Source organism: Procambarus clarkii, chromosome 57 (assembly GCF_040958095.1).
Source record: "Procambarus clarkii isolate CNS0578487 chromosome 57, FALCON_Pclarkii_2.0, whole genome shotgun sequence".
NCBI classification, from domain to species: Eukaryota; Metazoa; Arthropoda; class Malacostraca; order Decapoda; family Cambaridae; genus Procambarus; species Procambarus clarkii.
In genome coordinates, this window is record NC_091206.1 from 6059730 (window position 1) to 6072125 (window position 12396).

Below are 12396 nucleotides of genomic sequence, written 5' to 3' on the forward strand. Positions count from 1 at the left end.
ATACGTGCAGGGAGTCAGAATTTGGCTCCAAAATATGGCTCAGAGCTCGAAATTGCGATATTTGGGATATTTTGAAAACCGCAGGAGGTTTGGGACAAATGTGACAAAACGCCGCTTTCAGTACTTGGCATATGATGGGTATAAAAATTCGGAATTTCAAGCTGCGAATACGTGCAGAGAGAGAGAATTTGGCTCCAAAATATGGCTCAGGCCTCGAAATTGGGATATTTGGGATATTTAAAAAACTGCACGGAGTTTGTGCAAAATGTGACTCACTGCCGCTATCAGGACTTGGCATATGTGGGGAATAAAAATTCGTAATTTTAAACTGCGAATACGTGCATGGAGCCAGAATTTGGCTCCAAAATATGGCTCAGGCCTCGAAATTGGATGTTTGGGATATTTTGAAAACTGCAGGGGAGTTTGTGCAAAATGTGACACACTGCCGCTTTCATTACTTGGCATATGTTTGGTATAAATAGTCGTAATATCAAACTGCGAATATGTGCAGAGAGCCAGAATTTGCTACAAAATATGGCTCAGGCCTCGAAATGGGATGTTTGGGATATTTTGAAAACTGCAGGGGGGTTTGGGACAAATGTGACCAAACGCCACATTCAGTACTTGGCATATGTTGGGTATAAAAAGTCGTAATTTTAAACTGCGAATACGTGCATAGAGCCAGAATTTGGTACCAAAATATGGCTCAGGCTTTGAAATTGGGATGTTTGGGATATTTTGAAAACTGGAGGGGAGTTTGTGCAAAATGTGACTCACTGCCGCTATCAGGACTTGGCATATGTTGGGTATAAAAATCATAATTTTAAACTGCGAATACGTGCATAGAGCCAGAATTTGGCTCCAAAATATGGCTCAGGCCTTGAAATTGGGATGTTTTTGGGATATTTTGAAAACTGCAGGGGAGTTTGTGCAAAATGTGACTCACTTCGTTTTCAGTACTTGGCATATGTTGGGTATAAAAAGTCGTAATGTCAAACTGTGAATACGTGCAGAGAGCTAGAATTTGGCTCCAAAATATGGCTCAGGCCTCGAAATTGGGTTGTTTGGAATATTTTGCAAACTGCAGGAGGGTTTGGGACAAATGTGACCAAACACCGCTTTCAGTACTTCGCATATGTTGGGTATAAAAAAGTCGTTATTTCAAACAAGAGTACGTGGAGAGAGCCAGAATTTGGCTCCAAAATATGGCTCAGGCCTCAAAATTGGGATGTTTGGGATATTTTGAAAACTGCAGGGGAGTTTGTGCAAAATGTGACTCACTGCCGCTTTCAGTAATTGGCATATGTTGGGTATAAAAAGTCGTATTTTCAAACAGCGAATACGTGCAAAGAGCCAGAATTTGGCTCCAAAATATGGCTCAGGCCTCGAAATTGGGATAATTGGGATATTTTGAAAACTGCAGGGAGGTTTGGGACAAATGTGGCCAAACGCTGCTTTCATTACTTGGCAAATGTTGGGTATAGAAAAGTCGTAATTTCAAACTGCGAATGCGCGCAGAGAGCCAGAATTTGGCACAAAAATATGGCTCAGGCCTCGAAATTGGGATGTTTGGGATATTTTGAAATTTTGCAGGGGGCGTTTGGGACAAATGTGACCAAACTCCGCTTTCATTACTTGGCATATGTTGGGTATAAAAAAGTCGTAATTTCAAACTGCGAATACGTGCAGAGAGCCAGAATTTGGCACAAAAATATGGCTCAGGCCTCGAAATTGGGATGTTTGGGATATTTTGAAATCTGCAGGGGGGTTTGGGACAAATGTGACCAAACGCCACTTTCATTACTTGGCATATGTTGGGTATAAAAAAGTCTTAATTTCAAACAACGAATACGTTCAGAGAGCCAGAATTTGGGTCCAAAATATGGCTCATGCCTCGAAATTTGGATATTTGGGATATTTTGAAAACTGAGGGAGGTTTGGGACAAATGTGACCAAACGCCGCTTTCAGTACTTGGCATATGTTGGGTATAAAAAAGTCGTAATTTCAAACTGCGAATACGTGCAGAGAGCCAGAATTTGGCACAGAAATATGGCTCAGGCCTCGAAATTGGGATGTTTGGGATATTTTGAAATCTGCAGGGGGGTTTGGGACAAATGTGACCAAACGCCGCTTTAATTACTTGGCATATGTTGGGAATAAAAAAGTCGTAATTTCAAACTGCGAATACGTTCAGAGAGCCAGAATTTTGGTCCAAAATATGGCTCATGCCTCGAAATTTGGATATTTGGGATATTTTGATAACTGAGGGAGGTTTGGGACAAATGTGACCAAACACCGCTTTCAGTACTTGGCATATGTTGCGTATAAAAAGTCATAATCCTAAACAGCGAATACGTGCAGAGACATAGAATTTGGCTCGAAAATATGGCTCAGGCCTCGAAATTGAGATGTTTGGGATATTTTGAAAAGTGCAGGGGTATTTGGGCCAAATGTGACCAAACGCGTCTTTCAGTACTTGGAATATGTTGGGTATAAAAAAATCGCAATTTCAAACTGCGAATACGTGCAGAGAGCCAGAATTGGGCTCCAAAATATGGATCAGGCCTCGAAATTGGGATATTTAGGATATTTTGAAAACTGCAGGGGGGTTTGTGCAAAATGTGACTCAATGCCGCTATCAGGACTTGGCATATGTTGGGTATAAAAAGTAGTAATTTTAATCTGCGAATACGTGCATAGAGCCAGAATTTGGCTCCAAAATATGGCTTAGGCCTCGAAATTGGGATGTTTTGGATATTTTGAAAAGTGCAGGGGGTTTAGGACAAATGTGACCAAACGCCGCTTTCAGTTCTTCTCATATATTGGGTATTAAAAAGTCGTAATTTCAAACTGCGAATACGTGCAGAGAGCCAGAATTTGGCTTCAAAATATGGCTCAGGCCTCGAAATTTGGATGTTTGGGATATTTTGAAAACTGCAGCGGAGTTTGCGCAAAATGTGACTCACTGCCGCTTTCAGTACTATGCATATGTTGGGTATAAAAAGTCGTAATATCAAACAGCGAATATGTGCAGAGAGCCAGAATTTGGCTCCAAAATATGGCTCAGGCCTCGAAATAGGGATATTTGGGATATTTTGAAAACAGCAGGGAGGTTTGGTACAAATGTGACCAAACGCCGTTTTCAGTACTTGGCATATGTTGGGTATAAAAAAGTCGAAATTTCAAACTGCGAATACTTGCAAAGAGCCAGAGTTTGGCTCCAAAATATGGCTCAGGCCTCGAAATTGGGATATTTGGGATATTTCAAAAACTGCAGGGGAGTTTGTGCAAAATGTGACTCACTGCCGCTTTCAGTACTTCGCATATGTTGGGTATAAAAACTCGTAATGTCAAACCGCGAATACGTGCCAAGAGCCAGAATTTGGCTCCAAAATATGGCTCAGGCCTCGAAATTGGGATATTTTGAAAACTGAGGGAGGTTTGGGACAAATGTGACCAAACGCCGATTTCAGTACTTGGTACATGTTGGGTATAAAAAAGATGTAATTTCAAACTGCGAACACGTGCAGAGAGCCAGAATTTGGCACAAAAATATGGCTCAGGCCTCGAAATTGGGTTGTTTGGAATATTTTGCAAACTGCAGGGGGGTTTGGGACAAATGTGACCAAACGCCGCTTTCAGTACTTGGTACATGTTGGGTATAAAAAAGATGTAATTTCAAACTGCGAATACGTGCAGAGAGCCAGAATTTGGCTCCAAAATATAGCTCAGGCCTCGAAATTGGGTTGTTTGGAATATTTTGCAAACTGCAGGGGGGTTTGGGACAAATGTGACCAAACGCCGCTTTCATTACTTGTCATATGTTGGGTATAAAAAAGTCGTAATTTCAAACAGCGAATACGTTCAGAGAGCCAGAATTTGGGTCCATAATATGGCTCATGCCTGGAAATTTGGATATTTGGGATATTTTGAAAACTGAGGGAGGTTTGGGACAAATGTGACCAAACGCTGCTTTCAGTACTTGGCATATGTTGGGTATAAAAAGTCGTAATTTCAAATGCGAATACTTGCAGAGAGCCAGAATTTGGCACAAAAATATGGCTCAGGCCTCGAAATGGGGATGTTTGGGATATTTTGAAATCTGCAGGGGGGTTTGGGACAAATGTGACCAAACGCCGCTTTCATTACTTGGCATATGTTGGGTATAAAAAAGTCGTAATTTCAAACTGCGAATACTTGAAGAGAGCCAGAATTTGGCTGCAAAATATGGCTCAGGCCTCGAAATTGGGATGTTTGGGATATTTTGAAAACTGCAGGGGAGTTTGTGCAAAATGTGACTCTGCCGCTTTCAGTACTTGGCATATGTTGGGTATAAAAAGTCGTAATATCATACTGCGAATACGTGCAGGGAGTCAGAATTTGGCTCCAAAATATGGCTCAGAGCTCGAAATTGCGATATTTGGGATATTTTGAAAACCGCAGGGAGGTTTGGGACAAATGTGACAAAACGCCGCTTTCAGTACTTGGCATATGATGGGTATAAAAATTCGTAATTTCAAGCTGCGAATACGTGCAGAGAGCCAGAATTTGGCTCCAAAATATGGCTCAGGCCTCGAAATTGGGATATTTGGGATATTTAAAAAACTGCACGGGAGTTTGTGCAAAATGTGACTCACTGCCGCTATCAGGACTTGGCATATGTGGGGAATAAAAATTCGTAATTTTAAACTGCGAATACGTGCATAGAGCCAGAATTTGGCTCCAAAATATGGCTCAGGCCTCGAAATTGGGATGTTTGGGATATTTTGAAAACTGCAGGGGAGTTTGTGCAAAATGTGACACACTGCCGCTTTCATTACTTGGCATATGTTTGGTATAAATAGTCGTAATATCAAACTGCGAATATGTGCAGAGAGCCAGAATTTGGCTACAAAATATGGCTCAGGCCTCGAAATTGGGATGTTTGGGATATTTTGAAAACTGCAGGGGGGTTTGGGACAAATGTGACCAAACGCCGCATTCAGTACTTGGCATATGTTGGGTATAAAAAGTCGTAATTTCAAACTACGAATACATGCAGAGAGCCAGAATTTGGCTCCAAAATATAGCTCAACGGCGTCAAAATTAGGATATTTGGGATATTTTGAAAACTGCAGGGGAGTTTTTGCAAAATGTGACTCACTACCGCTATCAGGACTTGGCCTATGTTGGGTATAAAAATTTGTAATTTTAAACTGCGAATACGTGCATAGAGCCAAAATTTGGGACCAAAATATGGCTCAGGCCTCGAAATTGGGATGTTTGGGATACTTTTGAAAACAACTGGGGGGTTTGGGACAAATGTGACCAAACGCCGCTTTCAGTACTTCGCATATGTTGGGTATAAAAAAGTCGAAATTTCAAACTGCGAATACGTGCAGGGAGTAGAATTTGGCTCCAAAATATGTCCCAGGCCTCGAAATTGGGATGTTTGTGATATTTTGAAAACTACAGGGGAGTTTGTGCAAAATGTGACTCACTGCCGCTTTCAGTACGTGGCATATGTTGGGTATAAAAAGTCGTAATGTCAAACTGCGAATACGTGCAGAGAGCCAGAATTTGGCTATAAAATATGGCTGAGGCCTCGAAATTGGGTTGTTGGAATATTTTGCAAACTGCAGGGGGGTTTGGGACAAATGTGACCAAACGCCGCTTTCAGTACTTGGCATATGTTGGGTATAAAAAGTCGTAATTTCAAACTGCGAATACATGCAGAGAGCCAGAATTTGGCTCTAAAATATAGCTCAGGCCTCGAAATTAGGATATTTGGGATATTTCAAAAACTGCAGGGGAGTTTGTGCAAAATGTGACTCACTGCCGCTATCATGACTTGGCATATGTTGGGTATAAAAATTCGTAATTTTAAACTGCGAATACGTGCATAGAGCCAGAATTTGGGACTAAAATATGGCTTTGGCCTCGAAATTGGGATGTTTGGGATATTTTTGAAAACTACTTGGGGGTTTGGGACAAATGTGACCAAACGCCGCTTTCAGTACTTGGCATATGATGGGAATAAAAAGTCGTAATTTCAAACTGCGAATACTTGAAGAGAGCCAGAATTTGGCTCCAAAATATGGCTCAGGCCTCGAAATTGGGATGTTTGGGATATTTTGAAAACTGCAGGGGAGTTTGTGCAAAATGTGACTCACTGCCGCTTTCATTACTTGGCATATGTTTGGTATAAATAGTCGTAATATCAAACTGCGAATACGTGCAGAGAGCCAGAATTTGGCTCCAAAATATGGCTCAAGCCTCGAAATTGGGATGTTTGGGATATTTTGAAAACTGCAAGGGAGTTTGGGACAAATGTGACTAAACGGCTCCAAAATATGACTCAGGCATTGAAATTGGGATGTTTGCGATATTTTGAAAACTGCAGGGGGGTTTGGGACAAATGTGACCAAACGCCGCTTTCAGTACTTGGCATATGTTGGGTATAAAAATTCGTAATTTCAAACTGCGAATACGTGCAGAGAGCCAGAATTTGGCTCCAAAATATAGCTCAGGCCTCGAAATTGGGATATTTGGAATATATTGAAAACAGCAGGGGAGTTTGTGCATACTGTGACTCACTGCCGCTTTCACTACTTGGCATATGTTGGGTATAAAAAAGTCGAAATTTCAAACTGCGAATACGTGCAGAGAGCCAGAATTTGTCTCTAAAATATGGCCTAGGCCTCGAAATTGGGATGTTTGGGATATTTTGAAAACTGCAGGGGAGTTTGTGCAAAATGTTACTCACTGCCGCTTTCAGTACTTGGCATATGTTGGGTAAAAAAAGTCGTAATATCATACTGCGAATACGTGCAGAGAGCCAGAATTTGGCTCCAAAATATGGTTCAGGCCTCGAAATTAGGATGTTTGGGATATTTTGAAAACTGCAGGGGGGTTTGGGACAAATGTGACCAAACGCCGCTTTCAGTACTTGGCATATGATGGGAATAAAATGTCGTAATTTCAAACTGTGAATACTTGAAGAGAGCCAGAATTTGGCTTCAAAATATGGCTCAGGCCTCGAAATTGGTATGTTTGGGATATTTTGAAAACTGCAGGGGAATTTGTGCAAAATGTGACTCACTGCCGCTTTCATTAATTGGCATATGTTTGGTATAAATAGTCGTAATATTAAACTGCGAATACGTGCAGAGAGCCAGAATTTGGCTCCAAAATATGGTTCAGGCCTCGAAATTGGGATGTTTAAGATATTTTGAAAACTGCAGGGGGGTTTGGGACAAATGTGACTAAACGCCGCTTTCAGGACTTGGCATATGTTGGGTATAAAAAGTCGAAATTTTAAACTGCGAATACGTGCATAGAGCCAGAATTTGGCTCCAAAATATGACTCAGGCCTTGAAATTGGGATGTTTGGGATATTTTGAAAACTGCAGGGCGGTTTGGGACAAATGTGACCAAACGCCGCTTTCAGTACTTGGCATATGTTGGGTATAAAAATTCGTAATTTCAAACTGCGAATACGTACAAAGAGCCAGAATTTGGCTCCAAAATATAGCTCAGGCCTCGAAATTGGGATATTTGGGATATTTTGAAAACTGCAGGGGAGTTTGTGCAAAATGTGACTCACTGCCGCTTTCAGTACTCGGCATATGTTGGGTATAAAAAGTCGTAATTTCAAACTGCGAATACGTGCAGAAAGCAAGAATTTGGCTCCAAAATATGACTCAGGCCTCGAAATTGGGATATTTGGGATATTTCAAAAACCTGCAGTTGAGTTTGTGCAAAATGTGACTCACTGCCGCTTTCAGTACTTGGCATATGTTGGGTATAAAAATTCGTAATTTGAAACTGAGAATACGTGCATAGAGCCAGAATTTGCCACCAAAATATGGCTCAGGAATCGAAATTGGGATGTTTGGGATACTTTGAAAACTGCTGGGGGTTTGGGACAAATGTGACCAAACGCCACTTTCAGTACTTAATATGTTGGGTATAAAAAATCGAAATTTCAAACTGCGAATACGTGCAGAGAGCCAGAATTTGGCTCTAAAATATGGCCAGGCCTCGAAATTGGGATGTTTGGGATATTTTGAAAACAGCAGGGGAGTTTGTGCATAGTGTGACTCACTGCCGCTTTCAGTACTTGGCATATGTTGGGTATAAAAAGTCGTAATTTCAAACTGCGAATACGTGCAGAGAGCCAGAATTTGGCTCCAAAATATGGCTCAGGCCTCAAAATTGGGATATTTGGGATATTTCAAGAACCAGCAGTTGAGTTTGTGCAAAATGTGACTCACTGCCGCTTTCAGTACTTGGCATATGTTGGGTATAAAAAGTCGTAATTTTAAACTGCGAATACATGCATAGAGCCAGAATTTGGCACCAAAATATGGCTCAGGAATCGAAATTGGGTTGTTTGGAATATTTTGCAAACTGCCGGGGGTTTGGGACAAATGTGACCAAACGCCGCTTTCAGTACTTCATATATGTTGGGTATAAAAAGTCGAAATTTCAAACTGCGAATACGTGCAGAGAGCCAGAATTTGGCTCTAAAATATGGCCCAGGCCTCGAAATTGGGATGTTTGGGATATTTTGAAAACTGCAGGGGAGTTTGTGCAAAATGTTACTCACTTCCGCTTTCATTACTTGGCATATGTTGGGTATAAAAAGTCGTAATATCATACTGCGAATACGTGCAGAGAGCCAGAATTTGGCTCCAAAATATGGTTCAGGCCTCGAAATTAGGATGTTTGGGATATTTTGAAAACTGCAGGGGGTTTGGGACAAATGTGACCAAACGCCGCTTTCATTACTTCGCATATGTTGGGTATAAACAAGTCGTTATTTCAAACTGCGAATACGTGCAGAGAGCCTGAATTTGGCTCCAAAACATGGCTTAGGCCTCGAAATTGGGATGTTTAGGACATTTTGAAAACTGCAGGGGAGTTTGTGCAAAATGTGACTCTGCCGCTTTCAGTACTTGGCATATGTTGGGTATAAAAAGTTGTAATATCATACTGCGAATACGTGCAGGGAGTCAGAATTTGGCTCCAAAATATGGCTCAGGGCTCGAAAATGCGATATTTGGGATATTTTGAAAACCGCAGGGAGGTTTGGGACAAATGTGACCAAACGCCGCTTTCAGTACTTGGCATATGATGGGTATAAAAAGTCGTAATTTCAAACTGCGAATACGTGCAGAGAGCCAGAATTTGGCTCCAAAATATGGCTGAGGCCTTGAAATTGGGATATTTGGGATATTTAAAAAACTGCAGGGGAGTTTGTGCAAAATGTGACTCACTACCGCTATCAGGACTTGGCATATGTAGGGTATAAAAATTCGTAATTTTAAACTGCGAATACGTGCATAGAGCCAGAATTTGGGACCAAAATATGGCTCAGGCCTCGAAATTGGGATGTTTAAGATACTTTTGAAAACAACTGGGGGTTTGGGACAAATGTGACCAAACGCCGCTTTCAGTACTTCGCATATGTTGGGTATAAAAAAGTCGAAATTTCAAACTGCAAATACGTGCAGGGAGTAGAATGTGGCTCCAAAATATGGCCCAGGCCTCGAAATTGGGATGTTTGTGATATTTTGAAAATTACAGGGAAATTTGTGCAAAATGTGACTCACTGCCGCTTTCAGTACGTGGCATATGTTGGGTATAAAAAGTCGTAATTTCAAACTGCGAATACATGCAGAGAGCCAGAATTTGGCTCTAAAATATAGCTCAGGCCTCGAAATTAGGATATTTGGGATATTTCAAAAACTGCAGGGGAGTTTGTGCAAAATGAGACTCACTGCGGCTATCAGGACTTGGCATATGTTGGGTATAAAAATTCGTAATTTTAAACTGCGAATACGTTCATAGAGCCAGAATTTGGGAGTAAAATATGGCTTTTGCCTCGAAATTGGGATGTTTGGGATATTTTTGAAAACTACTTGGGGGTTTGGGACAAATGTGACCAAACGACGCTTTCAGTACTTGGCATATGGTGGGAATAAAAAGTCATAATTTCAAACTGCGAATACTTGAAGAGAGCCAGAATTTGGCTCCAAAATATGGCTCAGGCCTCGAAATTGGGATGTTTAGGATTTTTGAAAACTGCAGGGGAGTTTGTGCAAAATGTGACTCACTGCCGCTTTCATTACTTGGCATATGTTTGGTATAAATAGTCGTAATATCAAACTGCGAATACGTGCAGAGAGCCAGAATTTGGCTCCAAAATATGGCTCAGGCCTCGAAATTGGGATGTTTGGGATATTTTGAAAACTGCAGGGGAGTTTGGGACAAATGTGACTAAACGCCGCTTTCATTACTTGTCATATGTTGGGTATAAAAAAGTCGTAATTTCAAACAGCGAATACGTTCAGAGAGCCAGAATTTGGGTCCATAATATGGCTCATGCCTGGAAATTTGGATATTTGGGATATTTTGAAAACTGAGGGAGGTTTGGGACAAATGTGACCAAACGCTGCTTTCAGTACTTGGCATATGTTGGGTATAAAAAGTCGTAATTTCAAATGCGAATACTTGCAGAGAGCCAGAATTTGGCACAAAAATATGGCTCAGGCCTCGAAATGGGGATGTTTGGGATATTTTGAAATCTGCAGGGGGGTTTGGGACAAATGTGACCAAACGCCGCTTTCATTACTTGGCATATGTTGGGTATAAAAAAGTCGTAATTTCAAACTGCGAATACTTGAAGAGAGCCAGAATTTGGCTGCAAAATATGGCTCAGGCCTCGAAATTGGGATGTTTGGGATATTTTGAAAACTGCAGGGGAGTTTGTGCAAAATGTGACTCTGCCGCTTTCAGTACTTGGCATATGTTGGGTATAAAAAGTCGTAATATCATACTGCGAATACGTGCAGGGAGTCAGAATTTGGCTCCAAAATATGGCTCAGAGCTCGAAATTGCGATATTTGGGATATTTTGAAAACCGCAGGGAGGTTTGGGACAAATGTGACAAAACGCCGCTTTCAGTACTTGGCATATGATGGGTATAAAAATTCGTAATTTCAAGCTGCGAATACGTGCAGAGAGCCAGAATTTGGCTCCAAAATATGGCTCAGGCCTCGAAATTGGGATATTTGGGATATTTAAAAAACTGCACGGGAGTTTGTGCAAAATGTGACTCACTGCCGCTATCAGGACTTGGCATATGTGGGGAATAAAAATTCGTAATTTTAAACTGCGAATACGTGCATAGAGCCAGAATTTGGCTCCAAAATATGGCTCAGGCCTCGAAATTGGGATGTTTGGGATATTTTGAAAACTGCAGGGGAGTTTGTGCAAAATGTGACACACTGCCGCTTTCATTACTTGGCATATGTTTGGTATAAATAGTCGTAATATCAAACTGCGAATATGTGCAGAGAGCCAGAATTTGGCTACAAAATATGGCTCAGGCCTCGAAATTGGGATGTTTGGGATATTTTGAAAACTGCAGGGGGTTTGGGACAAATGTGACCAAACGCCGCATTCAGTACTTGGCATATGTTGGGTATAAAAAGTCGTAATTTCAAACTACGAATACATGCAGAGAGCCAGAATTTGGCTCCAAAATATAGCTCAACGGCGTCAAAATTAGGATATTTGGGATATTTTGAAAACTGCAGGGGAGTTTTTGCAAAATGTGACTCACTACCGCTATCAGGACTTGGCCTATGTTGGGTATAAAAATTTGTAATTTTAAACTGCGAATACGTGCATAGAGCCAAAATTTGGGACCAAAATATGGCTCAGGCCTCGAAATTGGGATGTTTGGGATACTTTTGAAAACAACTGGGGGGTTTGGGACAAATGTGACCAAACGCCGCTTTCAGTACTTCGCATATGTTGGGTATAAAAAAGTCGAAATTTCAAACTGCGAATACGTGCAGGGAGTAGAATTTGGCTCCAAAATATGTCCCAGGCCTCGAAATTGGGATGTTTGTGATATTTTGAAAACTACAGGGGAGTTTGTGCAAAATGTGACTCACTGCCGCTTTCAGTACGTGGCATATGTTGGGTATAAAAAGTCGTAATGTCAAACTGCGAATACGTGCAGAGAGCCAGAATTTGGCTATAAAATATGGCTGAGGCCTCGAAATTGGGTTGTTTGGAATATTTTGCAAACTGCAGGGGGGTTTGGGACAAATGTGACCAAACGCCGCTTTCAGTACTTGGCATATGTTGGGTATAAAAAGTCGTAATTTCAAACTGCGAATACATGCAGAGAGCCAGAATTTGGCTCTAAAATATAGCTCAGGCCTCGAAATTAGGATATTTGGGATATTTCAAAAACTGCAGGGGAGTTTGTGCAAAATGTGACTCACTGCCGCTATCATGACTTGGCATATGTTGGGTATAAAAATTCGTAATTTTAAACTGCGAATACGTGCATAGAGCCAGAATTTGGGACTAAAATATGGCTTTGGCCTCGAAAT